Raw genomic sequence first — 22,486 nt, 5'->3', positions numbered from 1 at the left:
CAACAACCATGTTGTGATCACTCACAATATCTGGGCTTGCGTATGCTCTAGAGTCTTTTAGTTGATTTCTAAATCTATTTTTGACTAGAATGTAATCAATTTGGTATCGTTCTCTATCCCCTGGTGACTTCCAGGTGTATCTTCTACGGGGGTGATGTTGAAACCACGTGTTCGATATTATCAGTTGATTCCTGTTACAAAATTCTATAAGTCGGTCTCCTCTATCATTCCTCTTACCAAAGCCGTAGCGTCCAACAGCTGGCTGTACCTCTTTATCTCCTACTATTGCGTTCCAGTCTCCCATGATTACCAAATTTGTTTCTCCTTTGATTCCTCTCAAGGCTCCATTTAACTCTTCATATACAGCTTCAGCTTCCTCATCCTCCTGGTTTGTGGTAGGCATATAGACCTCTATCACAACCGTCTCTGTAGGTTTGGTATCCAGACTGACAAGTATTATCCTTCCTCCATATTGTATATATCCCTTCACTCTCTGCCCCAATTTTCGACTCATAACTACTCCAACCCCACCTGCTCCAGGTCTATCTTCTATCGTTCCTGTGTGAATTATCCTGTACTCATCACTCCAGAAATCTCCGCAGTTAGGCCATCTCATTTCAGACACTCCTAGTATATCCAACTTCATTTTCTTCATTTCTTGCTTAAGGTTTTCGAGCTTCCCCATCTGCAGTAAGGTGCGGACGTTCCACGTTCCAATTCTACTATAGCTCTTTTTATTTCCTTTCTTCCTATGAACTGTTGAAACGAGATCTCTGGTAGTCCCTCCCGGAGAACCGAATGAGGGGCTATTACTCCGGATTGCATTTTACTAGAGCTTGTTTCATATTCATATTATGGTTGCTGATACTTGAGAAATCTAATTAGATCTTTAATGAAGTGGTTTCTCCTTGCCTTCTTCATCCTATGCCGTTGACCATCATGTGGCTCTTCCGCCTTTAGGGACAGTATCCCATCCCAAGGACAAGAGGGTGCCCTGCCTCTACCTGCTCATCCGCCCTCCTAGGAGGCCGTTGCGCTTGGTAGAGGGTGTCTCCTTATACCGGGAGATACTCGGTCGCCATATCCTCGTTAGTGGTAACAGGGTGTACCGTGCAGCAATCCTTAGCTGCAACTCGTGAAGGTGGGGTTGGCATTTGTATGGAGAGGCTGTTTGAGACGCATCACATACCTTACACCCCCCCCCCCCCCCCCATAGAACTTAGAACTACCTAAACCTAAGTAACCTAAGGACATCACACACATCCATGCCCGAGGCAGGCTTCGAACCTACGACCGTAACAGTCGCGCGGTTCCAGACTGTAGCGCCTAGAACCGCTCGGCCACTCCGGCCGGCGACATTGTTTGACCTTGTGACTTATTAATAGTCATGACAAATGCCAAGCGAATTGGAAATTGCAGACGTCTGAATGGAATGGGTGAGTCTGAAGGGATCATTGGCATTCGTGGCAGAACAACTTCACCTTCAAATTTGCCGTTCAGAATTGTAGCTTCAAGAACATTGCCCATAATTTTCTTATGACTAATCTTGTGCCGTTGCATAGATTAGTTGCGTTTAAATTCCGGAGCAAAATGATAGGTGAGCCAATTTTTAATCGCAAGTTATGTGGTGGCATTCATGGTAAATCCAGCGAATTTAAAAATTCAACAGGATAGTTGACTGCTTCGTCAGGATCGGTAACTGTGTCGACCGATTTGAACAATATCCCATTGCCGGGCAATGGCTGTTGTATTTTGAAGTTAATAGCGTCAACATCGATGTTTTTTGAGGCTAAAATAGCTCGTTCACGAAGCCACACATGATTAATATAATTAGCTTGTAAATCTAGAAATATGCTTTCAGTCAAAGCATCTTTCGTATTTACCATGTTGCAGAAATTGTCTGGCAATTTGATGCATTGTGTGTCTCCATGAAATAGTATTGTTCCATTTCCAATGTTGAGCAATTGCAGTTGAACACGTATATTTGTGATAAGACGTAATGTACTGACATTTCGCCAAAGACAAGATTGGTTTATACATGCGTTAATTTCATCCGCATATGTAGGGCGTGGAATGACCGGCAATGTCTGTCTAAAATCACCGGACAGCAGCAATTAGGCACCACCGAAAAGCTTGGTGTTATTATTTAGATCTTTCATCATTCCATCGAGAGCTTCAAATGAATGCTTGTGGGCCATAGTGCATTCATTCCAGACAATAATTTTGCATTTTTGAAAAACTTTAGCCATACCGGAATGCTTTTTTATGTTGCACACTGCATCTGAATTTGTGTGAATGTTCAACGGCAACTTGAGTGCTGAACGTGTAGTCCGTCCGCCATCAAGCAAAGTGGCTGCAATACCTGATGTAGCAATTGCTAACGCAATATGATTTTGTGATCGAATGCGCGCAAGTATTAGCGAGATGAGAAACGTTTTTCCAGTGAGTTGCACATTATTTTCAACGAAAGTAGTTAAAGAGGCCGTATTGAACTGTTGTTCGCGCTGAATCTCGCTGTTAATGATGTCTGTTGCTGGGTGATTAGGCAAGGGCATACCAAAATGAATGAGTGGCATATTCGAAGTCAAAATGCAAATATCTTCAATCTTTATTAGCGCCTCGTTATATATTGCCGGCGAAAAATCGATATTGGGATCTAGATCAGCGATTAAAATGCGATGCAGAATGTTGTCGCTCATGGAATCTTTATATTTGTCCCAGAGGATAGTAGCTTGAGATGGAAAACGTGTCATCAATAATATGGCGAATAATTGGCGAATTTGATGAGGAGAGGAACTCAATGCTGCATCTGCAACTGTAATATCCCAATGGTTGTCATCTTCCAGCAAATGTAATTCGCGACATGCATCATGACATGTGTCGTACAAAATGCCATTGACTGTTCCCAAGTATCGGAAGGACGTCGGTCCAGGAACATTAACCAACAACAAACGCAAGAAGAAACATTCGCGTTGCTTTGGATGGACTGTGTATATTCGGCCTAATTTATTTCCCATTAATATGCTTTTGTATCCTTCAACCGGAACACATCGCTTTCGTGGTTCCCACTTTTTTGACTGTTTGTTCCATGTGATATATCGTGGCACATCAGTATACATTAATGACTTTGCGAATTGACCGGGCATACCAGGTCGGTTGCATAGTTCGAAAAAACTCAGTTAATGTGGTTTTTGAGGCAATTGATGCACGCTGTAGAGCAGTCTCTTCCGTGAAATAAACAAGCTGTCCATTTTCAAGGTGCACGGCCAAATGTGTAACAGCAGGGTCTCTTTACTGTATCGGAAAACCCAAAATACGCCAAACTGCATCATTGCTGATGATGTATCGGCCCATTTGATACCGTGTTGCCGGCCACGGTGGCCGTGCGGTTCTAGGCACTCCAGTCCGGAGCCGCGCTGCTGCTACGGTCGCAGGTTCGAATCCTGCCTCGGGAATGGATGTGTGTGATGTCCTTAGGTTATTTAGGTTTAAGTAGTTCTAAGTTCTAGGGGACTGATGACCTCAGCTGTTAAGTCCCATAGTGCTCAGAGCCATTTGAACCATTTGATACCGTGTTATTTCATTAACATTGTGAACAGCAAATACAGCCATATCACTATCCGTGTGGACCCAAACGCATACAAAAAAATTCATTCAAATCGGTCCAGCCGTTTAGGAGGAGTTAAGTGACATACACATGTACAGTAGAATTATATATATAAAGATAAGTGTCTGGCGCAGTTACTGCTGCTACAATGGCAGGTTGTCAAGATTTAAGTGAGTTTGAACGTGGTGTTATAGTCGGCGCACGAGCGATGGGACACAGCATTGCCGAGGTAGCGAAAAAGTGGGAATTTTCCCTTATGATCATTTCACGAGTGTATCGTGAATATCAGGAATCCGGTAAACCATCAAATCTCCGACATCGCTACTGCCGAAAAAAGATCCTGCAAGAACAGGACTAACGACGAATCGGTCAATATGACAGAAGTGGAACCCTTCTGCAAATCGCTGCAGATTTCAATGCAACCCATCAACAAGTGTCAGCGTGCGAACCATCAAACGAAACATCGTCGGCATGGGCTTTCGGAGCCGAAGGCCCGCTCGTGTACCCTTTATGACTGCACGACACAAAGCTCTACACCTCCCTTGGGCCCGTAAACACTGCCATGGGACTGCTGATCACTGGAAACATGTTGCCAAGTCTGACGAGTCTCGTTTCAAATTGTATCGAGTGGATGGACGTGTACGGGTATGGAGGCAAGCTCATGAATCCATGGGCCCTGCATGTCAGCAGGGGCTGTTCAAGCTGGTGGAGGCTCTGTAATCGTATGGGGCGTGTGCAGTTGGAGTGATATGGGGGCCCTGATACAATACGTCTAGATACGACTCTGAGAGGTGACACGTACGAAAGCATCATGAGCGGTCACCTGCACCCATTCATGTCCATTGTGCATTCCCATGAACTTGTACAATTCCAGCAGGACAATGGGACACTCCTCCACACGTCCAGAATTGCTAGAGAGTGGTCCATGAACAGTCTTCTGAGACTAAACACTTCCGCTGGCCGCGAAACTCCCCAGAGATGAACATTATTGAGCATATCTGGGACGCCTTGCAACGTGCTGTTCAGAAGAGATCTCCACCTCATCGTACTCTTACGGAGATATGGACAGCCCTGCAGGATTCATGGTGTCAGTTCCCTTCAGCACTACGGAGTCGAGTCATGCCACGTCGTGCTGCGGCACTTCTGCGTGCTCACGGGGGCCCTACCCGATATTACGCAGGTGTACGTCTCTTTGGCTCTTCATTGTATATTCTCGTCGTGTAAAAGCATTATATATCATGCCCGTACAGTTTGTTCACGGAAGATATTTGCGAATTGCCGTCCAAAGCGGAACACAAACGCATACTTCTGTTTACTTGTTAACGTGATATGTATCACAGCTGCGGATTCCGTGTAGTGACTGCTCTTTCGGACATGTCTTCAATGTTCCTGTTAGTATTTCAGATTATAACCCTTTATACATTTACATAATATAACTATCGAAAAACTACACGAAATAAATCTGCCTGATGAGTGCCTCTTAAAATAACCTTACCGTATTTCTCGTGCCTATACTGTTATTGCTGCAGTTTGCAGTGGTGTCCATTCTCTGCGTGGCAGTTCAAAAGAATATACACCCTTACGTCAAAATATACGTACACTTTATCTGTGACAGTGTGACAAGGTGGAATATTATGAAGGAATTTCTTCGCTGGTTTACATGCCATTCAATTCAGTAAATAAAGGAACTTTGACTCCAAAACTTGATTTTTACTGTCGCGGAAAACATTTTCTGATACTTGAATCATATTTAACGCTGCTTCCGATTCACATTCTAAGCTATCGTCGGTTATGTGATTTTGAGTTCGGTTAATGAATGAACTTTTTCTCATTCAGGCTGTTCGCTTCCTGAAAGTGGTACACCGTACACATCAGATAAGGCGTATTTCGTTTTACTGTTCACCCAGTTACATAACTGAGAGACTGTTCTTCCTTGTGTGAAATCTCATCTGCATCGCTTAAGTCTAAATTTGCACTTCCAGGCATGGTTGCTTCGTTGTTACTTTGTGACTCATCAGAAGTACGGCTGCGTTCTGAGTAGTCGATAAGGAACAAAGCAGTTGTTGTTTGATGCTTGCATGGCGACTGGAACGAAAATACTGTGACGCAGCAACAGTCCTGTTCTGCAAATTATAAAATTCTCAAGCAGTGTAATAACACTCTTGGGGAACTGCAGCGTCAAGCGTTTGCCTTAAATAGCGCTACACATCCCAATTTTTCTGTTCCTCCAGGTTATCAAACCACCCAAAAATTATGTCTATAAAACAGAACAGCGAGAAACTTAACATCAGGATTGATGGCCACGAAGTGAATGAAGTTAAGGAATTCTGCTACCTAGGTAGTAAAATAACCAATGACGGACGGAGCAAGGAGGACATCAAAAGCAGACTCGCTATGGCAAAAAAGGCATTTCGGGCCAAGAGAAGTCTACTAATATCAAATACCGGCCTTAATTTGAGGAAGAAATTTCTGAGGATGTACGTCTGGAGTACAGCATTGTATGGTAGTGAAACATGGACTGTGGGAAAACCGGAACAGAAGAGAATCGAAGAATTTGAGGTGTGGTGCTATAGATGAATGTTGAAAATTAGGTGGACTGATAAGGTAAGGAATGAGGAGGCTCTACGCAGAATCGGAGAGGAAAGGAATATGTGGAAAACACTGATAAGGAGAAGGGACAGGATGATAGGACGTCTGCTAAGACATGAGGGAATGACTTCCATGGTACTAGAGGGAGCTGTAGAGGGCAAAAACTGTAGAGGAAGACAGAGATTGGAATACGTCAAGCAAACAATTGAGGACGTAGGTTGCAAGTGCTACTCTGAGATGAAGAGGTTAGCACAGGAAAGGAATTCGTGGCGGGCCGCATCAAACCAGTCAGTAGACTGATGAGAAAAAAAAAAAAAAAAAAAAAAAAAAAGCTGTTGACAGAGAAGAACCTTGAAGTATGTCTTGTTCGATTGCGTACTAAACTGCCGCTGAAACACTATGATACAAATATGCTTAAGCAGGAACAGCTTTAATTTTATCGTAATGCCATAATCTTGCTTCATTTTCTCGTAGGTTCCAAGCAATGTTCAATTTTTTCTCTTTGCCAAAATCATAGAGCTTTATAACAGGCTCAGTGGAGGCAATTGCGAGGGGACAATTACTGTCTTCAGCCACTTGTTTGGGAAGCATAATGTGGTCGGAAATTATTAAATGGTTTCTCTGGTTCTCCAGAGTAAGAGCTACATCAAGTATGAAATACCGTTTCTTAATATCATCATGGTGATTTATCTTAAATTGAACAGAATTCTGGAAACATCCCCCAGGCTGTGGCTAAGCCATGTCTCCACTATATCCTTTCTTTCAGGAGTGCTAGTTCTGCAAGGTTCGCAGGAGAGCTTCTGTAAAGTTTGGAAGGTAGGGGACGAGATACTGGCAGAAGTAAAGCTGTGAGTACCGGGCGTGAGTCGTGCTTCGGTAGCTCAGATGGTAGAGCACTTGCCCGCGAAAGGCAAAGGTCCCGAGTTCGAGTCTCGGTCGGGCACACAGTTTTAATCTGCCAGGAAGTTTCAGTTTTGGATTACATTATATATACACTGATGAGCCAAAACATTATGACCAATTGCTAAACAGCTTGTTTACCCTTCTTTGGAACGAAATATATCACTGATTCTGCGTCCCAGGAATCCGACAGCTTGTTGACACGTTTGTGGCAGCATGTGACGCTAGGTGTCTACGCACAGGTCATGTAATGCACATATCGGGCCGCAGATTTGCGTATGCGGTGATAGCGACAGATAGCAGTCCAGATGAGTTCCATAAGATATACATTAGCCGAATTTGATCGCCGAGACACCAACGTGAGTTTACTATAATGCTCCTCGAACCCCTGTAGCACGGATCTGGCTCCGAGACACGGAAATTATACTGCTGAAAGATGACATCACCTTCCGGAAAGACATGAAGCATGAAGGTATCGCAAATGTCAGCGTGTCTTCAGAAATGGTTCAAATGGCTCTGAGCACTATAGGACTTAACGTCTAAGGTCATCAGTCCCCTAGAACTTAGAACTACTTAAACCTAACTAACCTAAAGACATCATACACATCAATGCCCGAGGCAGGATTCGAACCTGCGAGCGTAGCGTTCGCGCGGTTCCAGACTGTAGCGCCTAGAACCGCTCGGCCACCCCGGCGGCAGCGTGTCTTCAGTTACTACCAAAGATCACATGCAAGCGCAGGAGAATGTCTCCCATAGCATAAAACTGCACACACCAGCTTGCGCAGATTTTTGCTGATCAGCACTGCCTTTCTTCAAGAAAGCTGTTCGATGTATGATCTTGCGATAAGAATACTGCAATATATGAAGTATCATGTAGTTAACGAGTTTCATTGTTAATAGGCCAGCCAGAGTGACCGAGCGGTTCTAGGCGCTACAGTCTGGAACTGCGCGACCGCTACGGTCGCAGGTTCGAATCCTGCCTCGGGCATGGATGTGTGTGATGTCCTTAGGTTAGTTAGGTTTAAGTAGTTCTAAGTTCTAGGGGACTGATGACCTCAGAAGTTAAGCCCCATAGTGCTCAGAGCCATTTGAACCATTTGTAAATATCCATAAATGTAATTGGTTAAAATTATGTAAAAGATGTGCTGTGTGTAATGTTTTTTGTGTTCTTATATTCCATGTGTTCGAGGACGCTTACGCAACGACGGCGGACTGGCAGCAGCACGGTAACGACAAGTTCGGAAGTTGGACGCTGTACGCTCCGAGCCGACAGCCAGCTCACTTCACGTCTGCATTTCATTGAAGTCAGTCGTTGGATGAAAACGTATACCATACTGTGTCTATTGCGAAGAATTATCAATGAACCAACGGAGAAGACAATTATTGTGAAAAGAAAATCCTGTTGTTGAAGATTTTTATTTTGGAAGTGTCCATGCTTGAAGTTGGTTATCAAAACTGAATCAAGATCTTAATAAAGCTAAAAAGTACAGATAAAGCATTACGTAATACGCAACTAAGAAACATTGGAAAATCATGTCATATGAGTGCTCAGCTTTTTGTTTGCTTAAAGAAGTGATTAATTTTTTCTCATGATTGTGAGTTTTTTTGAAAACAATGGGAATAGTTAAAGTTAATCTGAAAATTCTTGACTGTTTTTAAAGTTTATTGAAAGTTTAATAGCGAAAAAGTAAATATTTTGAGTTACGATACGCGAATCAGAGATGTGTTTAACGCCATTGGGCGCTCGACTGTTTAGTAATACGCGCGAGTATCTCTTGTTGTCTTGACAACAGAAACTAACTGCAGTGCATCCGAACACGAAAAGCAGCTTGAAATTGATATTTCTAACATGAATCTTTACGAGAGGTCTTTCTGAAAATACGAACCTGTAAAATGTAGAGAATAATTCTTCGGAAGAGACGACATTAAATATCGGCCCATTCAATATAACTGATAGCACGGTCGGGCTGGTATGTGGATACATTACTGTGACCAGTACGTGTCCAGGCCTCTGCGCGTCGTACTGCACGTTTCGTGCCGCCGTTCACCTCGATGACTGTGTTTATGTAGACGGCCATCAACCTAGTGTAGCAAAAATGTGACTCATGATCTACGGTCGAACCACGATGGTTCCGTACCCATTGGAACCGTAATTGCCGATGTCGTTGGGCAACATGTGAACACGTAGGGGTGGTCTGCTGCGGAGCTCCATGTTCAACAGTGTGCGACGAACGTGTGCTCCGAAACAATTATGCGTGCACCAGCATTGTGCTCTTTCGGCAGAGATGCCACAGATCACCATCTATCCCACTTTACAGAGCAGACCTGACTCCGAACCTCACGTTCTGTGAAGAGTCGCTGACGTTCAAACATTCTGGGAGAGAGTGTCACAGAAATGATACAGGATTTGGGCTGGACACCATTAAAAGAGAGGCGTTTTTCGTTGCGACGAAATCTTCTCACGAAATTCCAATCACCAACTTTCTCCTCTAAATGCGAAAATATTTTGCTAACACCGACCTACATAGGGAGAAACGATCAGCACGATAAAATAAGGGAAATGAGAGCTCGTTCGGAAAGATATAGGTGTTCGTTCTTTCCGTGCGCTATACGAGATTGCAGTAATAGAGAATTGTGAAGGTAGTTCGATGAACCCTCTGCCAGGAACTTAAATGTGATTTGCAGAGTATCCATGTAGATGTAGACTGGCGGTAGTTTCATTGTCCTTCTACCTCTTTCCGTAGATGCTCACACAACAGTAGCACGTGAACGTTCGACCAACTTCGCCATTCGCGAGTTACTTGTTGGCATGCCTGCGTAACAATAATCTGCCCTTTTTCGTAGTCGCTTATCACAATGGATTCCCGATTTGCAGCCCGTATCTTCACTACGGTGATGCCCCGTCCGTGTCTGCTCCCCACATATACCTTTGTTATGGCGTCATGTGCCCTTAACGCCTCCAGGCGACATTCAAAGTCGCGGTGGGCAGTGGTCGTAATATTTTGGCTTTTCAGTGTATACAGGGTGTTACAAAAAGGTACGGCCAAACTTTCAGGAAACATTCCTCACACACAAATAAAGAAAAGATGTTATGTGGACATGTTCCGGAAACGCTTAATTTCCATGTTAGAGCTCATTTTAGTTGCGTCAGTATGTGCTGTACTTCCTCGATTCACCGCCAGTTGGCCCAATTGAAGGAAGGTAATGTTGACTTCGGTGCTTGTGTTGACATGCGACTCATTGCTCTACAGTACTAGCATCAAGCACATCAGTACGTAGCATCAACAGGTTAGTGTTCATCACGAACGTGCTTTTGTAGTCAGTGCAATGTTTACAAGTGCGGAGTTGGCAGATGCCCATTTGATGAATGGATTAGCACGGGGCAATAGCCGTGGCGCGGTATCTTTGTATCGAGACAGATTTCCAGAACGAAGGTGTCCCGACAGGAAGACGTTCGAAGAAATTGATGGGCGTCTTAGGGAGCACGGAACATTCCAGCCTATGACTCGCGACTGGGGAAGACCTAGAACGACGAGGACACCTGCAATGGACGAGGCAATTCTTCGTGCAGTTGACGATAACCATACTGTCAGCGTCAGAGAAGTTGGTGCTGTACAAGGTAACATTGACCACGTCACTGTATGGAGAGTGCTACGGGAGAACCAGTTGTTTCCGTACCATGTACAGCGTGTGCAGGCACTATCAGCAGCTGATTGGCCTCCACGGGTACACTTCTGCGAATGGTTCATCCAACAATGTGTCAATCCTCATTTCGGTGCAAATGTTCTCTTTACGGATGAGGCTTCATTCCAACGTGATCAAATTGTAAATTTTCACAATCAACGTGTGTGGGCTGACGAGAATCCGCACGCAATTGTGCAATCACGTCATCAACACAGATTTTCTGTGAACGTTTGGGCAGGCATTGTTGGTGATGTCTTGATTGGGCCCCATGTTCTTCCACCTACGCTCAATGGAGCACGTTATCATGATTTCATACGGGATACTCTACCTGTGCTGCTAGAACATGTGCCTTTACAAGTACGACACATGTGGTTCATGCACGATGGAGCTCCTGCACATTTCAGCCGAAGTGTTCGTACGCTTCTCAACAACAGATTCGGTGACCGATGGATTGGTAGAGGCGGACCAATTCCATGGCCTCCACGCTCTCCTGACCTCAACCCTCTTGACTTTCATTTATGGGGGCATTTGAAAGCTCTTGTCTACGCAACCCCTGTACCAAATGTACAGATTCTTCGTGCTCGTATTGTGGACGGCTGTGATACAATACGCCATTCTCCAGGGCTGCATCAGCGCATCAGGGATTCCATGCGACGGAGGGTGGATGCATGTATCTTCGCTAACGGAGGACATTTTGAACATTTCCTGTAACAAAGTGTTTGAAGTCACGCTGGTACGTTCTGTTGCTGTGTGTTCCATTCCATGATTAACGTGGTTTGAAGAGAAATAATAAAATGAGCTCTAACATGGAAAGTAAGCGTTTCCGGACACATGTCCACATAACATATTTTCTTTCTCTGTGTGTGAGGAATGTTTCCTGAAAGTTTGGCCGTACCTTTTTGTAACACCCTGTATATGGTCATGATGTTTTGGCTTATCAATGTATGCGTACACCGATCAGCCAAAACATTATGACCACCGCGAGGTTTAATAGCTGCAGTTGGTGTTGCGGACACGTGACGCAGTAAGGAAAATGTAACTCAGAGAGACGAATGGGCGGTCATTATAGCGAAGATATCGGCCGAAAATATGGAAATCCACCGATATAAGGGTCTTTGACAAAGGGCACAATGTTGTAGAGCTGCGGCTGGAAACGAGAATCTCTGAAACGGATGAACTGGTCGCCTGTTGGCGTACTACTGTCGAGAGCATCTATGGAAAGTAGTTGAAAGATGGTGAAATAACGAGCAGGCCGTGTGGTACTGGACGACCACGTCTGATCACAAAACGCAGAATTCGGAGGATTCCCCACTGTGTAATCCAGCTGTCTGTGGCAGATCTGACGACAGAGTACAATGCCGGTGCAGGCGCAAGTGGTTCGGATCACACCGTTCAAAGCCGTTGTTGAAGATGAAGCTCCACATCAGACGACCCCTATGCGCTCTTGTGTTGACCCAACGGCATCGTCAGTTATGAATGCAGTAGGCACAGCATCACTGAGTTTTCACCGTGGATCAATAGAAACGGGTCGCCTGTCGAATGCATCACATTTCTCGTTACGCCAGGTCGGTGGTTGAGTCTTTACACGCCGTCATCCAGGGCAATGGCTCCATGAAACATACACCGCGCCAGAGATGCATGCAGGTGAGGGCAGAATTATGCTATGGGGTGTACTGAATTGGGGTTCCATGGGATCTGTGGTGGTAATCGAAGGCATTATGACAGCAGTGAACTATGCGAATATTATTGCGGGCCACCTGCGTCGTTTCATGCTTGAAGTCTCCCCCTGCGGTGATGACATCTTCCAGCAGGATAACTGTCCGTGCTGCAAGGTCAGAATCGTGCTGCAGTGTTTTAAGGGGCGTTACAGTGGACTCACACTGATGTCTTGGCCAGCAAATGTGCCTGATCTGAACCCATTGGAACATCTATCGGGCACCAACTGTCTGCCCGTAAACCTTTACCCCGATAATTGGTAGAATTGCTTGACCTGTGCGTAGACATCTGGTGCCATGTACATCTTGAATACTGCCAAGGACTTTTAGAATCTATGCCAAGTAGAGCCTCTGTTGCGCTGTGTTTGAAAAGTGGAACAGCACTCTGTTAAACAGGTGGTCGTGTGTGTGTGTGTGTGTGTGTGTGTGTGTGTGTGTGTGTGTGTGTGTATGTGCGTATATGCGTATATACTGATGAGCCAATATATATATGTCAATTATAAAATAATGTAATTATCGACTAAATTTTTTATTTTTATTATTTTTTGAGGATATATTCATATTTATGAGAATTATTACTGTTATCAGACGCCGAAGAAACATTTCAAAAAGTTAACTGATTCACTGTCAAGTTTGCCATTGAGAATTTTTTTCTCTAACAAATAGTATAAGTGATGATTTGTGTGTGTTGCATTCTGTGTAATGGACGGTCACAATGCCTCTAAATAAACAAACAAAAATACCTTTTTTAACATTAGTATTTAGAAACATACTAAGATCAATTTTGTCCAATTTCTTCGATTGCAGTATAGTCTCAGAAAGATGCAAGAAAGACACAAAATCAGACATACAGACATCACCCGGAGTGGCCGTGCGGTTCTACGCGCTACAGTCCGGAGCCGAGCGACCGCTACGGTCGCAGGTTCGAATCCTGCCTCGGGCATGGATGTGTGTGATGTCCTTAGGTTAGTTAGGTTTAATTAGTTCTAAGTTCTAGGCGAGTGATGACCTCAGATGTTAAGTCGCATAGTGCTCAGAGCCATTTTGAACAAACATCACCAACAATATTCATGTAAACAAATGAACTTGTAAAAAAGAATCAATTCTCGAAACCTGCTAACTATGAAAAAATAAGTAACTGTTGCAGTTTTTATTATTTAAATCAAGAAGTATAATATTATTACGAAAAGAGCTCTTAAAAAGTCGAAAGTTTATTGACAGTAAAAAGAATGAGGATAGAATTAGGAATGACATTCGGCAAGTCTTTTATCTGAAGAGTAGAACTGTATGACAACGAATCATGGATAGTTAGAAAGAAAGAGTAAAAATACTTGGATAGTTTTGAAATCTGGCTGTGGAGAAGAATGATAAAAGTGAAATGGGCTGACAGGAGGAGGAATGAAGAATAGAACAGGAAATAAAACTATTGGAAGTTGTAAGAATGAGGAAAATGTCTTGGCTGGAACACACAACTACGAAGAAATTGCCTGCAACGAAGAGTGATTCAAAAACGGACTGCACGGAAACGAGGGAGAGGAAGGATAACGCTTCAGATCACTTATGACATTGAAAATGGACGAAGTTAACACGGGATTAGGGAAAGGGCGCAGAACAGGGCAAAGTGGACACCGTCCAGTCGATGCTTGCCGTAAGGCAGATATAGCAGAGAAGAACAGAAATCAAGTGAAACATTAGTCCAAAAGTCAGAATGAAATTTTAGCTCTGTAGCGGTGTATGCACTAATATGGAACTTACTGTCAGATTAGATATGTTTGCCGGACTGAGACTCGAACTCGGTAGTTTTGCCTTTCGTGGGCAAGTGCTCTACAAACTGACTACCCAAGCACGACCAACGACCAGTCCTCCCAGCCTTATTTCCGTCGGTACCTCACGTCCTCGGTCCGGCAAAAAGCTCTAATTTTCCAGGAAGTTTCATATTAGCGCACACTCCACCATGTGGTGAAAATCTCATTCTGAAAAACATTCCCCGGGTTCTAGCTAAGCCATGTCTCCACAGTATTCTTTCTTCATGGAGTGCTAGTCCTGATAGTTTCACAGAAGAGCTTCAGTGAAGTTTGAAATAAAGAAGGCAAGGCACTGGCGGAAGTAAGGCTGTGAGGAGAACGAGTCGTGAGTCGTGCTAGGGTAGCTCAGCCGGGAGAGCTCTTGCCTGCGAAAGGCAAAGGTCCCGAGCTCGAATCTCGGTTTGGCACATAGTTTTAATCTGCCAGGAAGTTTCATCAGCGCAAAAGATCTGATTATACTGAGGCTAAAAAGATTAGTCATCCTCTCGTGGAGCTGTGAAAGTGGGACGTACAGACTGAGGTTACTGCCAGTGCGTCGTCGAGGAGTTTCCTGGCGATGGAGAGTCACAGAAAGCGAAGTCCTGGAAGGCGCGCTGGCTACGTGCCGGCGTCCACGGCCCGCCGCGGTTCGTTGCCCGGCAGCGGCGGCGCCGGCGGCTGCAGAGGCCATCGCAGGACGTGTGGCGCCGCGCGTAGCCTCCAGATACACATCTCCACGTCCGGACGCACTGACGTCAGGGGGAAAGCGGACACCGGTGCCCGAGGATAATTCCACGGCACTCCACTCAAAGAGCTGCGCCGGCCTCGTGTTACTTTCGTAATTATTTCAAAACTGGGAAGCCCACTTCTCGCGGATATGTGCCGTCGTGCCTGGCGCAGCTAAATGGTGCCCCGGAGATCCCACCTTTATTTCCTTGCAACTGTTGTAGTGGTTTTTGCACCTGGGCGCGTGTTTACACCGTGCTGCGAGACCAAATTCGGAGATATTCCAGCAGGGAACCTTCGACGCAAACTATGTCTGATGAAAACATTGCCACTAACAGTTTAATAAATGATGTTTTATTTTTATGAAGGAAATGCCTTCTACAAAAAACTCGTAAGCATTGATAACTCCAATTCGTATGTAACATATGATCAGTTTATTCTCCGAAAATGAGAGAAATATTTTCGAAATTATGTCGTAACGCATTACAGTAAGAATGGCCAACCACAGGTAACGTGCCTCTAACAGCAACGGGACTTGTAGAAGTACTGACATTCACTATACCCAGAATGTAATTTTTACCTTTTAGGGTTCCGTCCCTAATTGAGAGCCGGCCGTTGTGGCCGAGCGGTTCTAAGCGCTTCAGTCCGGAACCGCGCGACTGCTACGGCCGCAGGTTCGAATCCTGCCTCGGGCATGGATGCGTGTGATGTTCTTAGGTTATTTAGGTTTAAGTAGTTCAGTGCTCAGAGCCATTTTGAACTCAATCGAGAAAAACGGAACCCTTTTAGGGCCAGTTTTTTGTCCGCCTGTTTGTCTGTCTGCCCGTCTGACCGCCGTTTTTATCAGGAACAGGTGTGCATATCAAGGTAAAATATACGTCACATATTGAGATCTATAGCTCCTTTGGTGGTGTAAGGATATTAAGCTTTTAAGTCAGTGTGATCAAAAGATACGGCCATTTATGTCACACATCTCGATACTTGAAGACATTCATTAAAACCTCGCCGGCCGCGGTGGTCTCGCGGTTCTAGGCGCGCAGTCCGGAACCGCGCGACTGCTACGGTCGCAGGTTCGAATCCTGCCTCGGGCATGGATGTGTGTGATGTCCTTAGGTTAGTTAGGTTTAACTAGTTCTAAGTTCTAGGGGACTGATGACCACAGCTGTTAAGTCCCATAGTGCTCAGAGCCATTTGAACCCATTTGAGCCATTAAAATCTACAGGATACTTCGCCGACCGAAGTGGCCGTGCGGTTAAAGGCGCTGCAGTCTGGAACCGCAAGACCGCTACGGTCGCAGGTTCGAATCCTGCCTCGGGCATGGATGTTTGTGATGTCCTTAGGTTAGTTAGGTTTAACTAGTTCTAAGTTCTAGGGGACTAATGACCTCAGCAGTTGAGTCCCATAGTGCTCAGAGCCATTTTCATTTTTTTTACAGGATACTTCCCCTTGACGTAAAATCATGAAATTTGGCAAGAAGAAAGGTTTAAAAAGTACAGGTAAAGGAAAATAATCAAAAAATTGTTAATTTGTAATTATATCACACGAATAAAGTATTACTCTCGTCATTTGCTAACCGACTCCATACTTATTAATTTGTAATTAAATCACGCGAATAAAGTATTGCTCTCGTCATTTGTTAACCGACTTCATACTTATTAATTTTTAATTATATCACACGAACAAAACATTTCTCTTGTCATTTGTTAACTGACTTCACACTTGAAATTACAACATTCTCTAAAGTCTTGGAATCCCTTGGGCCGATATCTTTCCAATATCAGTGTCGATAACAGGTAAAAATCGTCGGAATTCTCGATTCACGGAATGAATGATCTGTCTCTACACATAATTAAGTTTGTATGGAACCCAGAAAGCGCGGGTCCTACTCGCACCTGGCCCATTTTGTTCGTTTACTTTTCTTATTACGAGAAAAAAAACTATGTACACTGTAGATGATCACGTGAAATATTTATTTTTTTAATTTGCTTTCAACTTTATCCATACTGGCGAAAAATGCATAAGAAAAAGGATACACTGGACTCAAATAAAGATCGAGTGACTGAATGTTTCTTTTTTTATAAGTCGTTCTGCCGGCATTTATTTGGAGTACAGCCTTTTGAGGAATAACACGTGGACGATAAACAGAGCACATAAGCAGAGAATGGCAGCTTTTGAAATGTGACGCAACAGAAGAATCAAGAGGCACTCAGTCGTACTGAACTAATGAAGAGGTAGTCAGTCGTACTGGAGAGAAAAGAGATCTGTAGCACAAACTGACTTAATAAAGGTGCAGGTTGATGCGACACATCCTGAATCACCAATGAATAACTAATTTGGTAATAGACGAAAGTGCGCAGGGAGCGAGTGGGGAACAGGGGAGGCAACCTCTTCTGAACAGCATGTTGCAAGGCATTCCAGATACGCACAATAATGTTCATGTCTGGGAAGACTTGTGGCCAGCGGAAGTGTTTAAACTCAGAAGAATGTTCCTGGAGTAACTCTGAAGCAATTCTGGACGTGTGGGGTGTCGCATTGTCCTGCTGGAATTGCCAAAGTCCGTCGGAATGCACAATGAACACGAATAGATGCAGGGAATCAGATAGGGTGCTTACGTACGTGTCACCTGTCAGACTCGTATCTACACGTATCAGTGGTTCCATATCACTCCAACTGCACACACACCGCACAATTGCTGAGCCTCCACCAGCTTGAACAGTCCCCTGCTGACCTGCAGAGTCTAAGGATTCGTGATGTTGTCTCCATACTCGTTTATGTCCATCCGCTCGATACAATTTGAAACGAGACTCGTTCGAACAGGCAACATGTTTCCAGTCATCAATAGTCCGATGTCGGCGTTGATGGGCCCAGGCGATGCATAAGGGTGCCCGAGTGGGCCTTCCGCCACGAAAGCCCATATCAGTGATGTTCCGTTGCATGGTTAGCACGCTCACCCTTGTTGATGGCCCATCACTGAAATCTGCAGTAATTTGCGGAAGGATTGCACTTCGGTCACGATGAACGATTCTCTTCAGTTGTCGTTGGTCCCGTTCTTGGAGGCTCTTTCTCCGGCGGCAGCGATGTTGGAGATTTGATGTTTTACCGGATTCCTAATATTCACGGTACACTCGTGAAATGGGCGTACGGAAAATCCCCACTTCATCGCTACCTCGGAGATTCTGAGTTCCATCGCTCGTGCGCCGACTATAACACCATGTTCAAGCTCATTTAAATCTTCAAAACCTGCCATTGTAGCAGCCGTAACCAATATAACAACTGCGCCAGACACTTGTTGTCTTATATAGACGTTGCCGACCGCAGCGCAGTATTCTGCCTGATTACATATCTCTGTATTTGAATACGCATGCCTATACCAATTTTTTTGGAGTTGGAGTATATATATACATACACTACTGGCCATTAAAATTGCTATACCACGAAGATGACGTGCTACAGACGCGAAATTTAACCGACAGGAAGAAGATGCTGTGATATGCAAATGGTTAGCTTTTCAGAGCACTCACACAAGGTTGGCGCCGGTGGCGTCACCTACAACGTGCTGACATGAGGAAAGTTTCCAACCGATTTCTCATACACAAACAGCAGTTGACCGGCGTTGCCTGATAAAACGTTGTTGTGATGCCTCGTGTAAGGAGCACAAATGCGTACCATGAAGTTTCCGGCTTTGATAAAGGTCGGATTGTAGCCTATCGCGATTGCGGTTTATCATATCGCGACATTGCTGCTCGCGTTGGTCGAGATCCGATGACTGTTAGCAGAATATGGAACGTCGTGCTGGATCCCAACGGCCTCGTATCACTAGCAGTAGAGATGACAGGCACCTTATCCGCATGGATGTAACGGATCGTGCAGACACGTCTCGATCCCTGAGTCAACAGATGGAGACATTTGCAAGACAACAGCAATCTGCACGAACAGTTCGACGACGTTTGCAGCAGCATGGACTATCAGCTCGGAGACCATGGTTGCGGTTGCCCTTGACGCTGCATCACAGACAGGAGCGCCTGCGATGGTGTACTCAACGACGAACCTGGGTGCACGAATGGCAAAGCGTAATTTTTTCGGGTGAATCCAGGTTCTGTTTATAGCATCATGATGGTCGCATCCGTGTTTGGCGACATCGTAGTGAACGCACATTGGAAGCGTGTATTCGTCATCGCCATGCTGGCGTGATGGAATGGGGTGCCATTGGTTACATGTCTCAGTCACCTCTTGTTCGCATTGACGGAACTTTGAACAGTGGACGTTAAATTTCAGATGTGTTACGACCCGTGGCTCTCCCCCTCATTCGATCCCTGCGAAAACCTACATTTCAGCAGGATAATGCACGACCGCATGTTGCAGGTCCTGTACGGGCCTTTCTGGATACGGAAAATGTTCGACTGCTGCCCTGACCAGCACATTCTCCAGATCTCTCACCAATTGAAAACAGGGCGCTGATGACCTCGATGTTGAGCGCCCATAAACCCCAACACACACACACCAATTGAAAACGCCTGGTCAAAGGTGACCGAACAACTGGCTCGTCACAATACGCCAGTCACTACTTTTGATGAACTGTGGTATCGTGTTGAAGCTGCTTGGGCAGCTGTACCTGTACACGCGATCCAAGCTCTGTTTGATTCAATGCCCAGGCGCATCAAGGCCGTTATTATGAGCAAAGGTGGTTGTTCTGGGTACTAATTTCTCAGGATCTATGCACCCAAATTGCGTGAAAATGTAATCACATGTCAATTCTAGTATAATATGTTCGTCCAATGAATACCCGTTGATCATCTGCATTTCTTCTTAGTGTAGCAGTTTTAATGGCCAGTAGTGTAGTATACATTGATGTGTCAGTACTTATCCTATAGCGATATTCACATATACGGTACTATCGCGTACAGTAGGTATAAACGGACAGTGCATTGGCGAAGCTGTCTTTTGTACTCAGGTGATTCACGTCAAAATGTTTCTGACGTGATTATGGCCGCACAACGTGAATTAACAGACTTTGAACGCAGAATGATAGTTGGATTTCAATGCATGGGACATTCGATCTCGGAAATCGTTAGGGAATAGAGTATTCTTAGATCGACCTTATTAACAGCGTACCGGTAATACCACATTTAAGCATTCCTTCTCACCATGGACAGTGCAGTGACCGACGGCCTTCACTTAACGACCGATGGCAGCGACGTATGCGTAGAGTTGTCAGTGCGAACAGACGAGCAACACTGTGTGAAAAACCCGCAGAAATCAATGTGGGGCTAACGACGAACGTATTCGTTAGAACAGTGTGGTGAAATTTGGCGTTAATGGGCTGTGGCAGCAGACGACCGACGCGAGTGTCTTTGCTAACAGCACGACAAGGCCTGCAGCGCCTCTCCTGGGCTCGTCACCACAACGGTTGGACCCTAGACCACTGGAAAAGCGTGACCTGTTCGGATGAGTCCCGATTTCAGTTTGTAACAGTTGATGGCAGTGTTCGAATGTGGTGCAGACTCCACGAAGCCATAGACCCAAGTTGTTGAGAAGGCACAATGCAAGCTGGTGGTGGTGACTCCATAATGGTGTGGGCTACGATTACATGGAATGGACTCGTTCCTCAGATCCAACCAAACCAGTCATTGACTGGAAATGGTAATGTCTAGCTACTTGGAGACCATTTACAGCCATTCATGACAAAGCGCCATGTCACCGCGCCACAACTGCATCGCGATTGGTTTTGAAGAATGTTCTGTACAGTTCTAGCGAATGATTTGGTCACCCCGATCGCCCGACTTGCATCCCATAGAACATTTATGGGGGGTCAGTTTGTGCACAAAATTCTGTAGCGGCAACAATTTCGCAATTGCCTCATTGTTTCTGCAGCGGACTTACAACGAATTGTTGAGTCCACACCACATCTAGTTGTTATACCACGCCAGACAAAACGAGGTTCGGCACGATATTTGGAGGTATTCCATGACTTTTGTCTCTTCTGTTTAGTGTATCTTTTGCTTGTCTAATTGCCTCAACATTTTTTAATTTAGTTCGACAACGTTCCATTGCTCTTGTTTTAGCTTTGGTGATATTCATCTTGTAACCTAGTTTCAAGACACTGTTCATTGCGTACAACTTATCTTCCATTTAGTTCACCGTCTCTGACAGAATTAAAATTATTATTTATTCTCCCTGAACATTAAAGCCCTTTCAGATTTCAACTCAGTTTCATTTTCTGCTTGCCTATTGTACATCATCAATAACAGCGGATATGGTCTGCCACCTCTCTCAGCCCCTTCTCAGCCACTGCTTCCCTTTCATGTCCTACGAGTCATAATTGCAATCTGGTTTCTATTCAAGATGTAAATAACCTTTCGCATATTGTATTATTTCCCTGGTACCTCCAGAATTTCAAAGGGAGTATGCTAGCCAATATTGTCATTCTCTAAATCTAAATCTACATACGTGGTTTTTGCCTTTCTTCATCCTACGTTCTAAGACAAATCGTAGGGTCGCTTTCTATAACTGTCAGAAGAGCAAAAGAATTTTTCATGCCGAAAGCTTCTACCAGTCGTTCCTTTCTTTTGTAGACAAGTTGTGTTACTATTTTTCAGCCATTATAGTTAAACCTATTGTTCGGTAATAAAACTGACAGTTTCTGCTTTCTTGGTAATTACGACAAATACATATTCAATGCATGAATGGAGAAACTGGAGAACAGAGATTTTTTTTTTTTTTTTGTATTTTGAAATTCAATATCCTGGCTAACAGCTATACCTATGTGATTTACGTAATCGCATTTCATATTCATTACCGCTGAAGAGAAGCTATGGCCCTTGGCCTCTCACAGATGCTTACACATTGAGAATATTTCTATGGCAAGTGATATCAAAGAGAAAGTAAAAGTACATATGACATATCTAAAAAGTAACTATCAGTCACAAAATAAAGCTCCTGTTAAATATTTTGCCATTTGTTTTGAAATTTTATTATACTACTTTATTTGAAGACAAACGACACAATAATAGTTTTTCACATCGGAGAAGAGCTGAATTATTTCAGATCAACAGAATTTCTGACCCCAGTACGCCAAGCATATTTCAAGAATATGGAAAATGTTTCAATCACTTAACTGAATTAAAAAGGAGCACATATTGCAAAAAAAGGTATTCTTTAGTTCAGCCATGTGAGGGCAGAATAACTTATTCGTCTGGTGTATTAATAAAGTTTGTAATTACGTTGGCTACGCAATGTCTGGGTCCTCTTTCACTAATCATGTCCGGATTAAATAAAATCGCAAGGCTGTTGACAATACTCCACTAAATTCGTAGTCGGTAGGCGTAGGCGTATGCTTATAAAGTAAGATGTGATTTTCGCATGAGGACCTGCAGAGTAATGATCGGAACTCAGGGAGTGCTTGAGGATGTAACATGGGGAATATCTGGAAAAAATATTTTGTTAACCGTTTACATCATTATGTTCCAAACCGTTCTTGGTCC

This window comes from Schistocerca nitens, chromosome 4 (assembly GCF_023898315.1).
Source record: "Schistocerca nitens isolate TAMUIC-IGC-003100 chromosome 4, iqSchNite1.1, whole genome shotgun sequence".
NCBI classification, from domain to species: domain Eukaryota; kingdom Metazoa; phylum Arthropoda; class Insecta; order Orthoptera; family Acrididae; genus Schistocerca; species Schistocerca nitens.
The sequence above is the reverse complement of the archived record's forward strand: the minus strand, read 5'-3'. Positions refer to the sequence as shown.